The sequence below is a fragment of the Nothobranchius furzeri genome, chromosome 4 (genome assembly GCF_043380555.1).
Source record: "Nothobranchius furzeri strain GRZ-AD chromosome 4, NfurGRZ-RIMD1, whole genome shotgun sequence".
Lineage (NCBI taxonomy): Eukaryota > Metazoa > Chordata > Actinopteri > Cyprinodontiformes > Nothobranchiidae > Nothobranchius > Nothobranchius furzeri.
The window spans coordinates 5,817,905-5,839,431 of NC_091744.1; the positions used below are offsets into that span (position 1 = coordinate 5,817,905).

Consider the following 21,527-nt stretch of genomic DNA (forward strand, 5'->3'; position numbering starts at 1 on the left):
TGCAAAGCTTTAAAGCCAGGAACAGATTGACAAATAGGTCATATTCCCAATCTGAGCTGCAGGAGCCAAAACTCTCCGTGACTCCCATGGAAATGTTGCAGGAGCTTGTGGTGGCTGTGGGGCGAACACAAAAGCAGCCCTTCCTTCCTCTGTGATTGATTTGCAACTCGGAGGTGGCGAGACCCGAAAGAGGAGACAGATGCCCAAAATAAATGCTGTTTGTTTCAAATTCTCCTGCCTGCACAGCAGCGTATTGTTGCTCACTCAGACAAACCTCGGAAACATGAACGAAACCCCCTCGCCTCCCCCATCTCTTTATCTCTCTCACCGTGTGTATATGTTTGTAGCCTTGTGTGCGTGCGTGCGTGTGTGTGTGTGCGCGCGCATAAACGCTCAAACGCGCACACACAGAAAAGCATAAAAGCACAGACGCGTTGCGCGCTCTCGAGTGCAGAACGCGCAACAAGCGGACCAGCAGAGAGAGAGAGAGAGAGAGAGAGAGAGAGAGAGAGAGAGAGAGAGAGAGAGAGAGAGAGAGAGAGAGAGAGAGAGAGAGAGAGAGAGAGAGAGAGAGAGAGAGAGAGAGAGAGAGAGAGAGCGGAAGGACGGATGCAAGGCGAGGCCAGAAGTGGGAAACCTTGTCGCTCCTGGTTTTCCAGCTGTTATTTTTTGATTATTTCTTATATTTTTTATTCATTTCTAAATATTTTTGTTTCATTTTTTTTAAAGAACGAGAAATCTCAACATCCGTCCTGATGTGCTGCTGCGTCTCATCTCGATTGCTCAGTGAAACGCGACGCGCCTCTTATCGCGTTATTTTCCATTAAAATGACGGGATGTTTTTAATAAAAACCGCTGGAAACGCGCGTACAGCATCGATGACAAGCGACTGCTGGCTTTTACGAGAATCGGAATCGACGGGAGGACGCAGAGCGACCACGGTTTGTGCAATAATTTGCGCCTAATTATCTTTTTTTTTCGCAGCTGATCGAGTGTTATTTATTTTATTATTTTTATTCATAATTTTTGCTCTTTCCAACCATCGGAGACATAAAGGGCCTATAGCCCACATTATCCCCGCAGCTGAAACCCGTGGGAATTATGATACCAACGTGACGCACAGTCACACAGCTCAGCGGGGAAGACATCGAGCCTCGACAGGACGGAGGGAGGAGGTCCAGCGCACCGATCACAGGAGGAGGAGGACGCCCTGTTCAGTTGTTGTTAGACACTACTCATACAACCAGACATCATCACCTGTTTAAAATAATAAAAAAAAACAATATTTTTAAAAACTGAATGCACTGGACACATCGGAGCAGCAGACAGGGAGGAGAGTACGGCGGGTGAGGGCGCAGAGAGATGCGGGAGACGCAGTGAGCGCGGAGGAGGAGGAAGAAGAGGAGGACTGACGGTAAGATGTGAATGTAGGCTGTAAGGACGCGCACCCCGCCCCTCTGTCTCTGTGTGTGTTCACATGCACAAGTGCACATACATGATCAATGCTGGAGCAGACAGGAGTGGTGCTCCGCTGCTGCTGCTGCCAGTGGCCATTTGATCAGCCACAAACAGGATGTGTTGCTTTTGCGAGGCTGCTGCAGCTAAACCCTGGTCAGTAGTAGAGGACAGCCAGGCGTGAGTGCTCTGGAATATTCATAGGCACGTGACTGTGCTGCACGGACATGAGTATCATTCATAATCCAGTTTAAACACCAGCTCGGGAATGCAGGGTGAGTTTTAAGCGTTCACCTGCTGATGCACCACCAGGATGGGGAGAAAAGAGGAGACAGAGAGCAGAGAGAGACCATTATCAATATTTCAGAGCAGGGAATGAGAAGACGGGGTCAGTGGAGGAGACCAGGGAGAGAGAGAGAGAGAGAGAGAGAGAGAGAGAGAGAGAGAGAGAGAGAGAGAGGGTGAATGGAAGAGGAGATAGGATGGATTCATGTTCATGAGTCAGAATTTAGGAATTAATTATTTTCTTTAATTGACAGAAAGATTAAAGTGACTCATCCATAAGAGTGTATGTGTGGTGAGGTGGAAGATAAAGAGGTTAGTTGGGATCCTTTCCATCATTAGCATTAGCTTTAAACACTCACCTAGTCTCTCACACACAATTTAGAGGAATGTCATTTACACTTGTTAAAGAATTGGACAAAAGGCACCATTTTTATTCCTTACTGTGGTCCTTTCTGCACCTCAAACAGATCTCCACCAGGTCCTTTGAATCGGTCGGAGACAGTAAGTCAATCTCCATGTTTGCGCCGTGAGCTTTTGTGCAGGCTTGTGAATGGTGTGCAGAGCTGTGGGCGGACGAATCGCTGTAATATCAGTCCCCTGGTATGAGACTGGACATCAGCGGGGATTTCACTCACGATGCAGCCAAAGGGGGCGCAGCTGATGATTCTACATCAGTGCTAAATGTTGACTGGTTGATGCAAAAATGATTTATTTTATTCCTGGGAAGAAAAAATGTGGACAAAATAGCAAAGATCTGCAGCACCAGGGGCAAGAATATGTTATTAAACGAGCTAGAAGCAAAAGATGAGAGCAGATTAATTTTATATTGATCATTTATTAGCTTTTGGAATAAATGACAGCAATTCACATATATCACAGCACTGTAAAATATATAAACTAACTGAAGCCTTATTAAATGATGAATTAGTGCGATTAACATGTTATTTGGAAACCTGAGTTTGGTTCCACTGTAGCCACACCCAGGCTTGATTAGAGTCCTGCAGAATTAGGAAAGCATTTCAGTAGATCCTGTCATGAACATGAAGTAGGCTAAATGATCTCAAACAGCAGCATACCATGTCCTGTTCCAAAGAAATTTAACAGGAGAACCCAGGAAAACGTCCAAGGCTTTGCAGGCCCTATATGGTGAAAGTCAAGGTTAGAGGTCATGATCTGATGTTAAGAAGAAGACAGGACATTGAACAAACATTCATGAGCGGATTGTGCTGACCCAAAGAAGCCAAAGGCTCGTGGGTTAAATGACTTTGAGGAGAATTTTCTGTATAATGATGAGAAAAAGGTAGAGTTTTTTATAGAAGGTGTGTCTCCAGCTTCATCTGGTGTAATAATCTGGAGCAGTTTTGCTGAATTAAAATCATTTTGCAAAGAAGAGTGGGCCAAATTTGCCCTCGATGCAAGAGAGTTGCCCGTTATACAGACCTTTGATCACTGCTGTTAAGACAACCTGTAACAACTTGTTATTGGGTTTGGGGGTCCATCACGCTTTCAAATTGAGACAGGTTGGCTCGGACAGATTTTGTCCATTATGTCAACACAGAGCCGTTTACTGCTCTTCTGTCCTACTAGTTGAAAGTGGATCTACAACTGTTGTAAAAAAACAACCCTGCTACAGCCTGTAGCTAGCGCTAACAACAGGCTAACACTAACAAGAGCCAACTAATACATAACCACGAAGTAACAGATCCACACTGTTGGAAAAAATATTATTACTAACAAGTCCAGTAGCAACAAAGCCAGGTCACCATCAGTCCATGATGGTGAGCGTGGGCCATGTTCACTCTGGTTTTAGCTCTTTGCTTCACCTCCAAATACATGACTTTTATTTCCAGGCTCCGCCATGATGCCAACAAAGAAAAAAGCAAACTTATTTTTCTTCTTCTCGTTCTTTTTGTTGACAGTTGGCAAAGTGAAAATGCTAACTGCTAGCATTACAGCTAACAGCTGTAAATCAGGGATGAGCGCTCCCTAGAACACCTACCTGCTCCACAAACCTATAACGTGCACTTTTTGGTCAGCAGAGAGCTGCAGAGTGGTGTCAATAATGAAACAGGACAAGTTTCTAACCCAACAGTCACTTAGATCAATGTTGAAGCTCCAGCTTGAAGTTTAAAAAAACCTATATTGGCACTTTCATGAATTAAATAATCATTTGAAAACTACTTTTTGAATTTATTCTGGTTAAACCATACCAGACCAGTCCATACCATATCACATAACTTTACTCATAAAGCACTTTTTAAACACTCAAGTAGGGCTGGGCGATATGACGATTTTAGACCGTTTTACGATCAACACATCTGACGGTCTGTCATTTTTGAGAGACCTTTTTATCACGATTCACAGCTCTGCTGTTGAATTTCTGCCTCTGAATGAAAAGGGAACTTACCCCAGGCGAATGACACGCCTTTGTTTGATCCTTAACCAATCAGAGTGAGTCATAGTAATATATTAGTGCCCCGCTTGTTTTCACCTGTGTGTGAACAAACATGGCTTCGCCGCGGCTGAGAGCGACAACGAGTTTTTCGTTCCGAAGAGGAATGCAGGGTTTCCTTAGCGCGCGGCGCTAACAACTTAGCGACGTGACATGTCTTGGAGAAAGCGTAAAAACACGTTGGACGCTTCTTCTGAAGCAGGAAAATATCACCGCTTCTTAAAGAGCAAGTCACCCCAAAATCACATTTTTTTTGCTGATAAACTATATAAAGGAGTGTCTAATCATGCTACAGACACGTGTAGTCAATAATTTGGCAGTTCAGTGCATCTTGGTTAAAATTCAAATATTCTGCCTAAAACTGTCAGTGTTGCGCCGTCGTCAGGGAAAAATTCTGCACTGTATTTGAATTTAAATCTGCCACCGCTATTGGCTAAGAGGTATGCTATGATGTCATCTGGTATATTATGATGTCATAATGCCATTGTGAGCCTGTGTGTGTGTGTATTTGTTAGCAGCTCCGCCTTCTCGGTCTGCCAAGCAACAGCATTTGTTGCATTTTTCAAACATGAAGTGGGAGTGAAGTAAGTTTATTGTAGGGGGTAACTTGCTCTTTAAGCAGAGCACGACGTCGCCTCGGCTCGTTCACCCTCTGCCGAGCCGGTGTCGGTACCGAACTGAGCTCGGTCACTGGGTCGTTGGAGCTGCCCCGTGACTGCCTGATGGAAAACCAGCGGGTTTCATCAGACTCGTAGTTTCTTGTTTTTGCTGGGACCCCCTGTATTTTACCGCTCCCTCCTGCAGTCTTCCCCTATTAACATTTAAAATGATTCTGTAAATCCGTGTATCAATAGAAACAATCTCTGCCTCTGCCAGCTGCAGTAAATGTAGTTTCCAAATAATAAGAGGTGCATTCATCTGTGTATCTCCTTTGATCCACATTAGTGATATTCTCAGCACCAGAACAGGGAAGCAAAGAAAGATTCCTGAGTTTGTTAGTAATTTTATTAGGTGCATCTAACCTGTTCTGCACTGGAAAATTTTACTTTATTTAGAGACTTGTTGCAGAAAATATTCAGAATGTGCAGTTTTTTCTACCACAAGCGATCTCTGGTCCAGCCGCACATCAGAGCCGTATTTGAGCTTAACTATCCACTACATGAGCAACTGGGAGCTACATAGTATTTTGAACAAGTTAATGTTTGCACAATACGTTTGCAATTAACATGTTTGCACTTTAAATATGTTTACGATTTTAATTTATGTTAAGTTACTTGAAAAACGAGAAAAACTGATTTTTGTAATCGTTTCTCTCAGGGCTTTTATCATCTCTGGTGTGAGTTTAAAATATAAGTGTGTTAGCACTGTGCTGATGATCCCTAATATGAATAAAAGTTTATTTATTCAATGTTTCTCTTCTTTAATACGCAATTGAAGTTATGCTAGTCATGGATAAAAAAAATCGTGATAAAATCGAAATCGTGATAAAATATTGGAAAAATCGTGATATTCTATTTTTGCCATATCGCCCAGCCCTACACTCAAGTTGCAATGATCAAAACTCCAATGTAATTAAGTTGAATCTCTAAAAAATATTGCTTTAAATGTTTCAAGGCCAAAATCTGAACAAAGGCAGGCCCACTGTGGGATTATGATCTCAAATGTAATGCCAGCCTGAATTCTGTTCATTCAGCTCGTCTGTCCTTTTTTTTATAGCCCACGTTTTCTTTAAGTCTTTTGTCGCTTCTCAGATGGAAAACCTAGTTTTGTGGCCAGGAGTTTGTTCTGACATGTTTCAGCAGCTCACATTCAAAAGCAGGTTATGGTGACACTCACAAGAACCCAGCAGGTCTTAGAGAAACAAGCGCTAGACACACAAAATAAGAAATGTAAGGTTTGTTCCGCTAAATACAGAATTCTAATTTATTTGTGTCATTTGGGATAAATATCTACTTCTTCAACACGTTTTGGGTATTTGTATCTAACAAGTTGCGTTTAGGCAACCAGTAATCAAGGAAAAGCACACTATTATGCTGCCATAATGTAACAATGACACGTTATCTCTATGTTCTGATGCAGCAGCTGACAGATTATGGAACAATGTCTGGAGACACAAAATAGGTTTTCAGTAATAATTAGTGGTTTTATAGTTTTCTGTTAAACATGATCGAATAATTTTGTTTTGTTTTGAATTTGTATTCAAGCCGTTTGCTTTTTCATCTTTATGATTCAGTGTTAAAGAAATTAATTAAAAAACTGTTGCCCATACAGAAAATCTGGTGATGCTACCCCAAGAAAATAGGGCTTATGTATCAATTACTTCAACTTTCTGTAAGTATAAAGCTAACATTTGAACCAAATATTAATGTTAATTCCCAGTTTTTGGTGCATTTTGTACTCTAGGGTGATTTATTATTATTATTAAACCACAAAACCTTAGAGACATTAGAGGCGGAGGTCATTGTCTGAAGTAAGTAGCAAATATTGCACTACTTCTCACACTGACACTTTCACAAGCATATGGTGAAGCACTGATAAGTAAATATATATATTAAACAATGAGGAATTCATTAATGAGGCTATTATTGTTACATATATCATGGTTGAAAAGTCATTCATTCCAGATTTGAATCCATTTCCAGGTGCTGGTTGGTTGCATATTTGGAACCAGATTTTGTGCATTGGAGATCTGGGACTTGAGATCCTGTTAACTCACCTGCTAAATATTTATTTGTATTTCCTGTATCTATTTCTAATTTAAATTGATGTATAAACTTAAAGCGAAGCTAAGCCAACAAATTAAAATAGACGGCGAATCCTTTGGATTAGAAAAGTCTCACAGATCTACATCACAATGTAAAATTACCACCTATCTTGGCTTGCAGTGGGGAAGGCTGTTGCATATTTAGCGTCCAGGAGAGAGCAGAGTGCATCTCGGCTAGTAGAAGCTAACCATTAGCATTAGCAACTCCACAACATGGCAGAACTTCTTCAGGCTTCCATATTTTGTGAAGAAAAAACATCAACATTGCTTTTTTTTTTTTTTCAAAGAAAGAAAAGCCAACAGAGATGGCAGAAGAGTTGTGTTGCTGTTAGCCAATCAGAAGCGAGGCCTTTGCCTATCATGGGTATTAAAGAAACACAGAACCATTTCCTGCTCTTACGCCCTACTGGATGAAAACTGAATTACAATTGTCGTAAACAATCCTGCTGCAGCCTTCTTTAGCTAGCGCTAATGAGCTAAAACTTACATGGGCCAACCAATACTAAAGTAAACCATTAAGTAAAAAGAGCCACACTGTTGGACAAAAACATTACTTACAAAACCAGTAATAACAAAGCCAGGTTGCCATCAGCTGGTGACTTTGTGGCCTCTTTTAGCTTCCTCAAACTAGCGTAGGCTGCACTGATGTTTACTCTAGTTTTGCTTCGGCTCCAACGACATTACTCTTATACTTTTACTTCCAGGCTCCAACATGATGCCAACAGAAAAAGCAAACTAGGCTACTTATTTGCTTTTTCTTGTGCTTTTTATTGACGACTGGCGAAATGAAAATGCTAACCTCCAGCAAATACAGATAACGGCCGTAATGCAGGTAAAGAGTGCCCCCTAGAACACCTACCTGCTCCATAAACTGTCAAGAGTGGTTTTTGGTCAGCAGAGGACTGCAGAGTGGTGTCAAAATATGTTACTGGTCAAGTTTCTAAATCAGCAATCACCAAGATCAATGTTAAAGCTCTAGCTTCAATTTAAGAAGACTATCTATTGTTACTTTAACGAGTAAGACACATAATCCTGCTGTTTTCTGCCCCCATTCCCCCGAATAACTTCTACTTCCTGAAACACGAGTGCCAGTGCTCACAAGGCATCCATTCATACTAGTAACCACATCAAGCCGTAACCCTAGAGTGTTTTGCTCCTGTTTCTTTGTCTGAGTTAACCAAATTAGTTAACTCTATGAAGTCATCTGCATGCCCCCTCGTCATCTTACCCTCATCTTTGTTTAAAAATGCTTTTCAGTCCATCGGGTCCCATCATGCTCTCTATAATTAATGCTTTTCTGGTTTCTGGTCAGGTGGTCCCTGCTTGTTTTAAGAATGCTGTACCCAGTTCTCAAAAAAAAATGTAAATGGCTTGTATTTGATATAGCGCCTTCTAGAGTCCTGGAACCCCTCAAGGCGCTTTACAACACAATCAGTCATTCACCATTCACACACACATTCACACCCTGGTGGGATGAGCTACGATGTAGCCACAGCTACCCTAGGGTGCACTGGCAGGGGCAGGGCTGCTGGCCGCTGGCATCGCCGGTCCCTCTGACCACCACTAGCAGGCAGGGGGGGTTAAGTGTCTTGCCCAAGGACACAATGACAGCGACAAACTGAGCGGGGCTCGAACTTGCAACCTTCTGATTACGGGGCGAGCACTTAACTCCTGTGCCGCCGCCAATCCAAATCTTGATCCCTCTCACCATAGCAGCTTCAGACCCATATCTATCTCCTAACCCTAACCGTCTACAGTTGGCTCACCCACAAGTGCACCCACATCACCCCGCTTCTCCTCCAGCTTCACTGGCTACCAGTCAACTTCAGGGTTCATTTCAAGATCCTGGTTCTGGTCTATAGGGCCTTACATGGACAAGCACCATCATACATCCGATGATCTTCTTAGTCCCTACACCCCCAGCAGGTCCCTGAGGTCCAGTGATCAAAGCCTACTGGTTGTGGAATGCACCAGGCTAAAGACCAAAGGTGACAGATCATTAAAAAAAATAAAATAAAAAAAAAGGTGACAGATCATTTGCTGCTGTGGCCCCCAGACTCTGGAACTCTCTCCCCCTGAGCCTGAGATCAGTGGACTCAGTGGTCTCCTTTAAAAATCAGCTGAAAACTCACTTGTTCAGGCTGGCTTTTGTGTGACCTTCATCACCCTCTCCTGCTCTTTCTACCAACTGTGCCTTTCCCGGGATGTACTGATTTCCCTCTTTCTCTTTCCTTACATTTTTAATCACAATCATTTTGTTCACATTTTAACCTTATTTTTAAATGAGCATAATTTTTTTTAAATTATTTGCTCTCGTGAAGTGCCTCATCATTGTTATTTTGAGAGGCGTTACATAAAATATCTTTTTCCTTCTTTCTTTTCAATATTTTGAAATAAGGAGTGTATGCTTTCTTTAATCTTGTTGATTTGTGTTAATAATCTTGCTGTATTTATGGATTTTAGTGAGAAAAAAATGTCAGTTTGTCAATTTTCTATTATGATATGACCAAATGATCAACTATCTAATGAACTGCAGTTGACCAACGCTGAAATCTTTGCACCCTTACTTGCTTTTCATTTGACAAGAACGTATACGATACTCCTCTTTAGGGGTGTGGTTCTGACCACCTCTAACTGAGACTCATGCTGACTGGGAAAGAGTAACGAGGCTTCAAAACATCCTTGCTTAAACTTCAAACAGCTGCACCACAGGAAATGTGCATAATGAATGTGTGGATTCAAGGGCGGAAATCCCATTTCAATTTTGGGGGGGACAATAAACAGTAAAACTTCAGAGAGTAATTTTTGGGGGGGACATGAAAAAAAATGCTCTCTACATACAACACTGTATGTCCTCATAAGAGACTGACCTGAGACTCTGTGCCTGTGTCTGACAGGCTTTGGCTGCCTGTGCTCAAGTGACTGGACTTCGCCTACTGAAACCATTTAGAAACAATTTCATTTCTTTCTTATAGATGTCTTTATCAAAATGCAAGTTTCTACTTACTTGACATTCTGGAGCTTTAAAAAAACGACCTGATGTCTGCCGTTTTTCGTTTCTCTGCCATTTCAACTGACCTGGTCTGCTGACAGTTGGACAGCAACACACACACACACCGATGGGATGTTGCCATTAGAACGGAGCTGGAGGATATTGATCAACAATAATATCTTGCCAATTTTGTACGTCCCCATAAGCATCCTTTCTTTTTGTTTTCATTTCAATAACAAGACTGTGGCCTAAAACGGGAATAAGCAATTCAGAATAAAGATTCAAAAGTAGATCGTTAATAGTTGAAGCAACATGTCCTGAAATGACACGGCTATAGCTGACCAACAGCTACACGTGTGGACGGATGCAAAGCATTAATTTTAAGTACTAAAACACATCTAACTTTTTCACAACAAAGAGAGAGAACATAAAATGTCAAATTAAAATTTTATTAAATCACATAACATGAAAGCTACTAAAATCCAAATAGTTCCATATTGATTTTAATATATTTGAAATTTTCCTTCTAAATATGTCTAGAAAAAATAACAAACTTCAAATCAGCTTTCACAAGTCAAGTATCAAAATGACTGAAATCTCTTTAATAAATCATAGAAATGTTTGTAGGCTATTAGAGAATAACTCTGTAATATTTAATAACTTTATCTAAGTCCTACTGAACGAAAAGATACACAAAATCTAAAAATATATTCTTGAAATATTTGCTTCATTTTAATAATAAACATTAAAACATTTACTTTACAAATACTCTAAACATAATTATACATACTACAGTTTATTTTTCAGTTGAATCGATCTCTCACTTTTCTCAGTTTTCATAGTGTTTTTGGGTCTGTGTGGCCAACGGGATCTTTGGCTCTGCGTTTTACACTGAGAGCTTTGAGCAACGTGCTTCCACCACACATTTGCTGCAACCAGTTCATCCCTAAACTGCACGGTGCACCTGCACTTAGACATATTGTAAACAACTGCAGAGCATGGATGTAATTTTTGGGGGGGACAGGGGGGACATGTCCCCCCCACTTTTTCCAAAGTCAAGTTTTGACCCCTGCACTTTTTACCATCCAAAAACAATATTACGCTATATTAAATTGACACTGGTTGAGCTCTAGGACCAAGCGGAAAACAACCGTTTGTGTTGAAGCCTGTTTTCCATTAGAGCATACTGTAAAGATACACCCCCCCCCCCACCCACCCACCCCCGTGTCCCCCCCACTTCTAAAGTGAAAATTACGTCCATGCTGCAGAGCCTGGGGAAGACGGGATATGAGCGGTCAAACGCTGTGGTTTTCCATACATCGGACCAGTTAGTTTTGATTCTACCATATTCATCTGCTAAATAGGCTGAAACGCGGATGTTTGCTCCGCAGATTCCAGGGGAAGACTGTGAAAGCGTACGTGTCCGGAAAAATGAACTTTTGGTCACCTTAGTGAATGGAATAATAATAGCGGAATAATCCTGGAATGACCAGAGAACATGAAGTGACAACTTTTTTTTTACTGTGGTGGTGGTGGTCTGTCATAAAGGGATCTCCAACCGGTGATCAAAATGTAAAGATAATCGGTGTCTATGTTTGACATTTATGACCACATTTGACATACATGTTTAAGTTTGTAGAACAAGTGTGTGATAAATGACTTACTGCTGGAAACCGCTGGCTTTTTGATTCCCACTTCCTGTGAGCCTGCGGGCTGCTGTGAAGCTGTGAGCAGGGCAGAGCCGGCAGCCCCGCCCGTTGGAAACAGCGCGTGTGGACTGACCGTACCATGTTGGGGAATTGGGGGTGGGGGGTGGACTATAATTCCTCAACAATTAAAAACACATTGTTTTATATTTGCAGACTAACTTTTACGTTGTGGTTTTAGAAGACAATACAGGTTTACTGATAGCATTTACGTGTTTACAATAACTTTTGTGGGGGGGACAACTTTGTGTGAGGGGGGGGGGGACGTGTCCCCCCCCGTCCCCCCTAGGATCTCCGCCTATGTGTGGATTTATTCTAGCCAGACTTCGAGAAACTGCTAATCTAACTTTTTTTTGCTCTTCCTGTAGATTGTTTTCTGGGCAGGCATGACGATGGTGCTTTTGGCAGTGACAGATTTCAACTATTAGGCTTCACCCTGTGTAATGTTTAGGTGACAGCCACGGTGTGATTAATGAGCAGATTCACTTAAAATCCCACAGATTCACTGACATCAAGAAAGTGCTTACAGTGCTTAAAAGCAGGATGTGCTTTTACCTCAAAGAGTGTGTGCTGAGGGCAGGATTAGGATTGTGATAAATATGTGAGTAACCTTATCAATTTTTAATCAACCTCTGTGCCATTTTAAGAGACTCGAGGCTTTCAGCGACAGAAAATAAATAAAGTCTCATGCAACAATATTTACAATCCATCTCTGTCTGCTGCATATAATGCTGATACATACAAGTGAAAAAAGGAAGAAGGTAGGATCATTTTTATTTTCCCCAATGACATTTAGGAAATAAGATTTATTAGCACAGGGTACTGCACCTTAACATAAAATTCTCCCTTTAAAGATAAAGAAAATGATTGTTCACAAAGCCTTGATTTTATGCTTTAACCCAGTGGTTCCCAAACTTATTTAGCCGCGCACCCCCTTCTATGTCCCGACCATGTCGACGCACCCCCCAGCCCCCACATCAGGGCATGGCTATATATATATATATATATATCAGACGCCAAGCTAGACAGACAGGGTTAAAAAAATATGATCGACGTTTTTCCCCATCACTTTCATTTTTTAAATAGTAATTAATAAACATTCGATAGCATTACAATTTCATTTGATTTAATTTTAAATAAATATTTAGAGTGCCCAGGTAGCACATAAACAATGCAGTTTAACGGTTTTCTTAAAGTAGGAACGTTTAACCAGAGCTCTCTCCTTCTGCTCTGCGTAAACCTGAGCTGATCACCTACTTGTGCGTAATCAAATGTCTATAGGGGAAAAGATGGAAAAGCTATAGCCATGAGGTTCACTTTTGCCTCAGACCGACTTTTTGCTGTTTTATGGTGGCTGAATCTGCGATCCGCTGCCACGCGGACTGGAATAGCAAATGCTGCAGTAACTGGAGTTGTAGTCAGGTTTGGAGTCACTGGCTGGAGCGGACCCGACTTTAATACGTCATCCCAAAATAAAAGCTAATATCTTAATTTGACCTGGAATGAAAATTTTTCATAAAACCTCTTAAAGTTGTTATCACGGAGGAGGCAGCACTCATTTCTGTCTTCAGTCTGACGGCGCGCCGGAGTTTGCGCAGCGTGCGCTTATTGAATCTGTGTGTGTGTGTGTGTGTGTGTGTGTGTGTGTGTGCGGCACAGCTCCTTGAACCGCTCCAGTCACCGCGTCTCGTTATTGGCGCTATTTAAACCAATGTTGTAAAATAACTTCTGCCCAGCCCAGATGTGCTCACTTGTGCACCCGTGAGCCGTGGTTCCGCTGGAACGCGTCTGACCTCTGACAGACGCACTCTGAACTTCAGATCTTCAGCGCGCTGTTAATAGCCTGAATGGGAATCATTTTGTAATTTATTTAGTTACATCCACAATGTTCTGTGTGTGAGGTTTACAACGTCAGAACACCTGCATGAGACAGGTGTTAATTACAATCTGCCAGAATGACTCGCCACCTTCAGATTTCTCCAACATCGTTAAAAATGAGCAAATACGGAACATATCGGCGTGCGCAGGCCAGAGTGCTGAAGCTCGGCTCATTGTTATTATGAAGCTAGGGCACATGCGGAGGACACACACACACACACACACACTCGCAAAAAATATACTTGTTTTCAATTACATTTATTAGGCCAACTTACTTTTTCTTGGGCCCGCCCACAAATGAGTTTCTGGCTATGCTAATGGTGACATATGACTGACTTCTCTGAGCTCAGCAGCCATTACACTTTTCACCTCGCGCACCCCCTACCGGCAGCTCGTGCACCCCCGGGGGTGCGCGCACCACACTTTGGGAATCCCTGCAACCCGTTCCAGAAAAAGGGGATAAAATGTTATATTTTGCATTATTATTTATTTTCTTGACAACATTTAATTTTTTTTAAATATTTTTGAATAGCTAAGTTATTTCTGATTTAACCCTTTGGTGCATAATGGTCACTACAGTAGACAGGTACTCAAAATTGTTATTTATTTATTTTTACTATTAAGCACAGCTGTTGAAGACTTTATTGCATTTGAGCCCCTCCATTTGGACTTCAGTAAGCCAAGCCAACATTTTTCATGTTCAGAATGCACGCTGTCCACTGAGGTGGACATGTAATAAATTATTTGTAAATTAAATATTACAAAAAATATGTAAATATGAAATTTGTTTAATTCACACCTAAAGATGAATGAAAAAAATTGTTAAATAAATCATGGTTGAATATTTCATAATTCATGCATCAAAGGGTTAATGCTATGGTCTAATTTGGCTGATATCTAAAATAAACTCCTCTGTGCGACAGAATTAGAAAAAAAATAACAACTCAGTGGCAAAAAGTCAAATAAATGACTACTAGCGTGACATTTTACAGTCTTGAGTGGGAAGGCATTAAATCTGAAATATTAGGCTGTAACTACACACTTCAGACTTCACAAACCATATCGAATTAAAATCCCTTCTGAGTTTAATTGGATAGAAACCCTTCCTTCATCAGCAGAAAGTTCGTTTTGGATGATGTACATGCACAACGTGAGGAGCGGCTTACCGGCGGATCCAAAGGGGTTCATTATAAACGAATCAAATCCACCATTATAGGATATTAATATGTCACAAGGAGAAGTGTTAAATCTAATGTCGCATGGTAAAAATTGCATCACTATCGTATTAAATTACAAAGAAGGTGCATATGTTACAGGTTTGTAGGTGTTTTACATCAATTCAGGGAAAGACTAGTGCAACTGAATTTTATGTGAGGACACCAAAAGGATAAGAGACGCTGAAAGACTACTTAAACCAGATTAAACGATTAAATCTAAGTAGGAGTTTTAAAAACCATTGAAGATTATTTCTGAGACACACTTTTGTCACACATTTAGAACAAAATTTGTTACATAATTGTTGATATCTTGAAACTGTAACAAAAGGGCTTTCACTTTTTCTTCCCCTTTGTTACTAAAATCCTTGGTGAGTTGGTTTATTGATGAATTGGTTTGTTAATTTGGTTTACTGGTTGAGGGGTTGGTTGGTAAGTTCTTTTTTAGATGGTTTGGTTGGTTGATTGGTTCGGTACTCTGTGGTTGGTTTGCTGGTTCGTAGAGCTGGAGGAATCCAGGTAGATATGTTGGAAGTAATGAAATATCCAAAAATGGAAGAAAAAAAAATGCTGCATCATTTGATGGTGATCTAGTGTCGTCACTAACTAAAAGTTTAAAAGTAGTTAATATATTCAGATTTTCTGAATAATTAAACATTTTCAGAAGTTAGAAATATCCAAACACATAGCTAAAATAAACTAATAATGACAAATATTTCAGAAAGAGTGCAGAAGAAGAGTCTCAGGCTTCTGAAAAAACGATATTCATCCGACTGCTTCTAAGGCCTTCACACAGCTAAAGAAACATTATAATAAAATCTGTTAGATTTAAACAAGATATGTTTGAATAAATCTGCACATAAATCACCTTCTTTCTTTCCTCGTTTATTGAGACGGATGGAGTGCAGACCTTAATGCTTAGAAGAGTGCTGAACATGCACTGTTAGCTTTGAACCTGGCTCTGATGGCTGCTTGCATTTCCTGCTGGCAACAAGCGAATGATTGACAAAGGGTGACACCTTCATTCCCCGAAGCCACGCATCGACCAGACAAACATACAGGCTCTGAAACCCCTTAAGTGGCTTTGAATGTAGCATGAACGTAGGTTCAGGCCCAGTGGGAGAGGAAGAGGTCAGCGGTCTGAAATGAGCTCACAGGCACAGCGAGCACACAAGTGTGTTTTAATTTTTGCAAGATTCAACAAAGCCAGAGAAAGGAAAATATCCAGAGTTGATCTAAAAATGTTTTCAGCCTGTAATGCTTTATCTGTGTAGTTCAGTCTTTCTGTCACTTTCTGTCACACACACACACACACACACACACACACACACACACACACACACACACACACACACACACACACACACACACACACACACACACACACACACACGCACACACAGTAGAAACATAACACTACAAGCCTTTTGTGTCACTTTGTGCTTCATAGTGATCTACCCTCAGGCACTGACAGCTCTAACAGGGGTGTGTGGCTGTTACACACTCTGTCTATCTCATTTCTGTTGATTTTATGACCTGCGCTTCTAACAGTGGGGATATCTGTAACTGCTATTCAACCATGCACTTTTCCTTCTGCTGGAGAGAGCCAAAAATATTTTGTAACAAACACATAGCGACTCATTTCCTGGCTGACTTCCCAGATTTTGACTTATGTTGAGATTTAAATTCCTTTCCAGCCCAGATGCCAAAGTCAAAAAGTTGCTATTTGACATTATTGTGATCTATAAAGCACCAATAATCTTCAGTTAGAAGAGCAAAACATAAGATTTAGTTGTTTCTATGAACCAAACATAATGTATAATGTAAGAGAAATATCCTACAATGTGTAAGCCAAGCTTGTGTTGCAGCTGGAATGCATTTATATCCTAGACAACAACCTTCTGGAGCTCCTGTAAATGGAAATTATCCATTTCTGTGAACAGAAATGTTTTTGTGGAAAATGCAGAAAAGCTGTAGAACCAAAATCAGATCTAATTTAAATTAGATTAAAAAATCAACTGGGCCTCACAGGCAGTAAAACAGTAATGTCTGAAGAGCCACTCAGTTACTAGGAAAATAAATGAAACAACAACAACAAAGACGTTTTATGTTCTAGAGTCGTATTTGGGACACTGATTCTTTTAGGTAATAACTGGTTGAGATGTTTGTTCCTTCTAATGGGGTAGGGTTAGTGTGCATCTTTGTTTACAGAAGCAGATGTCTTTGGGGCTGCCTTGCACCTTTCAGCGGCGGCTTACAGCTGTGGTTTGTCATAAAGTAGTCCCAAGTCTAAAATGGAGCTTGTGGGTCCTTGCAGTCAGTTTGATTATTTACGTAATCAAGCAGAATTAGGATCACTACTGAGTGACTTTAATGATGTTTTTACTCATAATGCTAGTTGGACCCATTCCCTTACTGTGTTTTATGCTAAGCTAAAGCTAAAGGAGTACAGCCAGAGGAGAATAGCTAAAGTTAAAGTCCCATCAGTTGTCTCACACACACTGATGAGTGTGCGAAATTTGTTCTCCGCATTTGACCCATCCCCTGGGGGAGTGGTGAGCTGCAGACACAGCCGCGCTCAGGAACCATTTGGTGGTTTAACCCCCCAATCCAACCCCTTAATGCTGAGTGTCAAGCAGGGAGGCATTGGGTCCCATTTTTTTCAAAGTCTTTGGTATGACCCGACCAGGAATTGAACCCTGATCTCCCTGTCTCAGGGCGGACGCTCTACCACTAGGCCACTGAGCTGGGCTGGTTTAAAATATTTTTTTCCCACTTATCTAACTCTGGGAAATATTTCAACAGACAAAATTTCAATTTTTGGCGGAATATCCCTTTAAAGCAAAGGTAGGGTTTACAGAAGAAAAAAATCAGAGCAGGTGTGAGAAATGTTTTTTAGGGAAATACTAAGAAAATTGGCTTAATTTAATGGGGAAAAAATCAGTAAAACTGTTAAGTGAATGTCCAGGGTTAAATCCCTAATCTAGAACCTGGATTACACAAAACCTGCTTCCATAGTTTCCAGGCATGATTGAGCAAACATTACATTTACATTTTGGCCTAATTTAAATTTTAATACAACATGAACAGACCGATATGCTGTACCTTGAGCTGATCTCAGCTCAGTGTAGCATCTGCTCTCCTGTTGTGCTTCACATAGAAATGAATGGGTTTAGAGGTGATAGTAACACCTAACACCTCCTACGAGAAAGCATGATAAGAATAACTGAGTGTGCACATTGTGTACATTAATGTATGCATGTGGGTGTGTGTAATATGTCTTACTCCTCTGCTCACACACTCCTACTACATGACTGCTGCTGGTCCAAGTAGGCCGGCTGGTGGCCCTGGGCTGGAATTTGATTGCAGGCAGGGGAACGGGGTGTGAGGCTTTGTCAAGGGCCATCAGTGTCCTTGCTCTAGTTACTGTGCATCAACACTTACATGTGTGTGTGTGTGTGTTTTTGTTTCTGTGTGAGTTAGGGAGAGAGAGAGAGAGAGAGAGAGAGAGAGAGAGAGAGAGAGAGAGAGAGAGAGAGAGAGAGAGAGAGAGAGAGAGAGAGAAGTTGAGCTGGAGTTGTGAGCAGAAGAGCATGCAGCCATAAGGGTTTTTGACAAGGCTGTGTGTCCACTAGACTGCATGGGATGCTAAAAGATGGAGTCTGTGAAGTATTTTGTGTACAGTGTGTAGTGTGTGTGTGTGTGTGTGTGTGTGTGTGTGTGTGTGTGTGTGTGTGTGTGTGTGTGTGTGTGTGTGTCAGTGTGGTCCTGCAGCCTTTATGGCAGCCGTGTTGGTTCAGTGCATTCAGAGAAGGCAGAGGTTTTCTGTTCTCTGTCTGAGTTGTGCGTCCATGTGTGTGCAAGTCCGAGCCTTTGAATGCGTGTTGGGCATTTGTTAAGGAGTGACCTAGATCTGTCGGCCAACATTACCTAACAAGAAGATGGAGAGGAAAGCACGTCAGACAAAAATCTCACTCATATGTTTATGCATTCTGCACGCAGGACATTTGTAGAATAAAACACTCTCTGTAAAACCTTAACATTAGCTTCCTAAGTTCAATTTTTGAAGATATTTAGAGGTCATTTTGCAGAGTGTTTTGTGCAAAAGTCATAAAGAATTCCCCTTACTTATTGTTAATCTCTTCCTGAACAGTCTCTCTTCAGAGAAACAGTTTATGACACAGAGAACTGATTAGCTAGCAATTACCTGTTACAAAAACATATCACTTGGATCCTAAAACAGCTGTAAACGGCTAAAAAATCACAGTGGTTTAATTATTTTAAAAACTTTTACGCCACCATCTATTTCACAGATGTTTGCATAAAAAAATTTATGTTTTCCAAACATGACCATCATAAGCAACAGACAAATGTAGCACTTTGGTGCATCCAGGGATACAATTCCATAATATTTCCCCTGAAAAAAGAGCTGCTTGAGGACTGAAAACTCTTTATTTTAGATGCTTCAGAGTTTACTAATGAGCTGTCATCAGAAAATGGGTTCTACATTTATTTAATTGACATTTTCATCATGCTGGTGAAGGTGCTGAGTCATCCAGGTCATGGTAATCCAAAGAGGTTTGAATAAAGGCACCTGGACTATAGCTATTTAAACTATAGCTTAAATGTACTGAAACTATGAATACCCCTCCTCCCTACCTATTTCAAGGGTGTCTTTCCCTACAGCCCCCTTCAGACAGGCCATGAAAAACGGAAATGTTCCGGACTCTGTCCGTAAGACCTTTGTGTCTGAATACAAACATCCGGATAACCTTTTCCGTAATTAAACTGGACGAAGCCCCTAGTAACAGGTCCGGACTTGTTACGGACAAGGTGGCTGCTTCAGACTGGTGAGGTCGAGTTCCGGACAGGGAGGAGGGGGAGGAGGAGGGGACCGGGGGACGCTGTGCGCACCTAGATATCTCGCTCCTGTAGAACCACAGCAGCTCGCCTCCTACGGTACCGTCTAGACGCGCGACGGAGCGCATCACACCGCTTCCGTGATTCCTTTTAACCATTGAGCTTCATCATCCAGGTCTCTTATGCGTCCAGAATGTCAATCTGAAAAGGGCTTAAGTGTAGTGTCTCCTGCATTTAATCAAAACAACTATTTCCACACAATAGGGGCTAACGATTTCAGCGACTCTTCAGGGTGTAGGAAAGTGGAGTATTCATAAGTAGTTTCAGCTCATTAAGCAACAACAGAAAGCTAGAGTTTATGATAAATCGCCCGCACTTGTATAGTGCCTTTCTGAGTCAGAGGACTCCAAAGCACTTTGCAATACAGTGTATCATTCATACATTCACACACACATTCATACCCTGGTGGTGATGAGCTACATTGTAGCCACAGCTGCCCTGGGGCACACCCACCAGCAGGAAAGGTGGGTTAAATGCCTTGCCCAAGGACACAACAGCAGTATTCTCTGGCTGAGCCGGGATCAAACCTACAACCTTCAGGTTACGAGACAACCCGCTCTACTTCCTGAGCTACTGCTTCCCACTCTCCCATATTCCATTCAGAACTGACAAAGCTCCTTGGATGAGAAGCAAAACGTCAAAGCCCAGTTGCCTTCATTTGAACCCCTTGGGATTACCTTTTCATGACCATTAATACACAAAATGCTAATTATTTTGGAAAAAAAACCCATAGATTTGACTATTAGTTACTACTGGTGTTACTTCTGCTTGTAAACAAAGGTGATACAAAGGTTTATAAGGCAGCATCTGAAGGTGTCTGGAGCATTTTCAACACTGATCTTGACCATTTCACCAAAAATGGGCCACCAGGGAAGCAGGGAAGCAACCCTCAAAGGCAAGGTAGTAATTATTATTTATAACTTTTGCCCAGAAACACACTTCAAATATGTGAAAATTCCATTCAATGTCACTTTAAAAGGCTTAATCTTTAGAGAATAATCCATTTTGAACATTTCTTGTTAAAATAAATTATTCAGATTAACTACCATCAGGTAAAATGTTCAGATCAATCAGAGCAAAGCCTAGAATGACTGTTCTGCCCTTGAGCCGGAAGTCTTATATGTGTTTACATGACCATAAACTGTAGTCAGTTTGTTTTTAATCTACTGCTGCTGTGCCTAAACTCCTAACTACCTCTTTATCTGATGGGCCTTCTTTGTTCATCAGTATTGCTATTTTTAAACGAGATTTCTTTTATTATGTACTCCTGGAGAGGCCGTTTTGTTGTGATTCCTGAAACAATGAAAATAAAGAGAGATTTTAATGAACAAGAATTTGGTGTAAAAACAGAAAAAATACTGGTTTAATTATTTGCAGTTATTTTAGTGTACATGAAATAAGTAACTATCCTGTTGTAATGAAATAATTTGAGCTGTTTTATGGTGTGTGCTCTTTAGATTAAGACATATTAATGTACAATATTTACAAAAATAGGTTGTTTCATGTCTCATTAACTCTTTGTGAATGTATGTTTTTGCTAATCAACAGTTCTCTTTTTGGTATTTGCTTTTTATTCCAGGCGTTTAGGAACATTAAAGAGCAAGTCAACCCCTGCCAGATTCTTACTCAACTCCCTCTTCATGTTTGAAAAATGCAACAAATGCTGTTGCCTGGCAGACCGAGAGGGCGGAGACGCAAACACACACACACAGGCTCACAATGACATTGTGACATCATAAGGACCAGTTTACATCATAGCATACCCCTTAGCCAATAGCAGTGGCAGATTTAAATTCAAAAGCAGTGCTGAGTTTTTACCTGACGACGGCACAACACTGACAGTTTTAGGCAGAATATTTAA

The 21,527-nt window shown here is 41.0% G+C and overlaps 1 protein-coding gene across 7 annotated transcripts in view; it reads left to right on the top strand.

The window, feature by feature from the left end:
- Positions 1-459: 459 nt before the first annotated feature.
- Positions 460-21,527, top strand: part of LOC107390457 (adhesion G protein-coupled receptor L1) — a 55,184-nt gene continuing 34,116 nt past the window's right edge. For all 7 annotated transcript variants that reach the window (XM_054743597.2, XM_054743598.2, XM_054743599.2 and 4 more), the window contains exon 1: positions 460-1,414. The gene's annotated coding sequence lies outside the window, so the exon portion shown is untranslated. The remainder of the gene's footprint in view (positions 1,415-21,527) is intronic.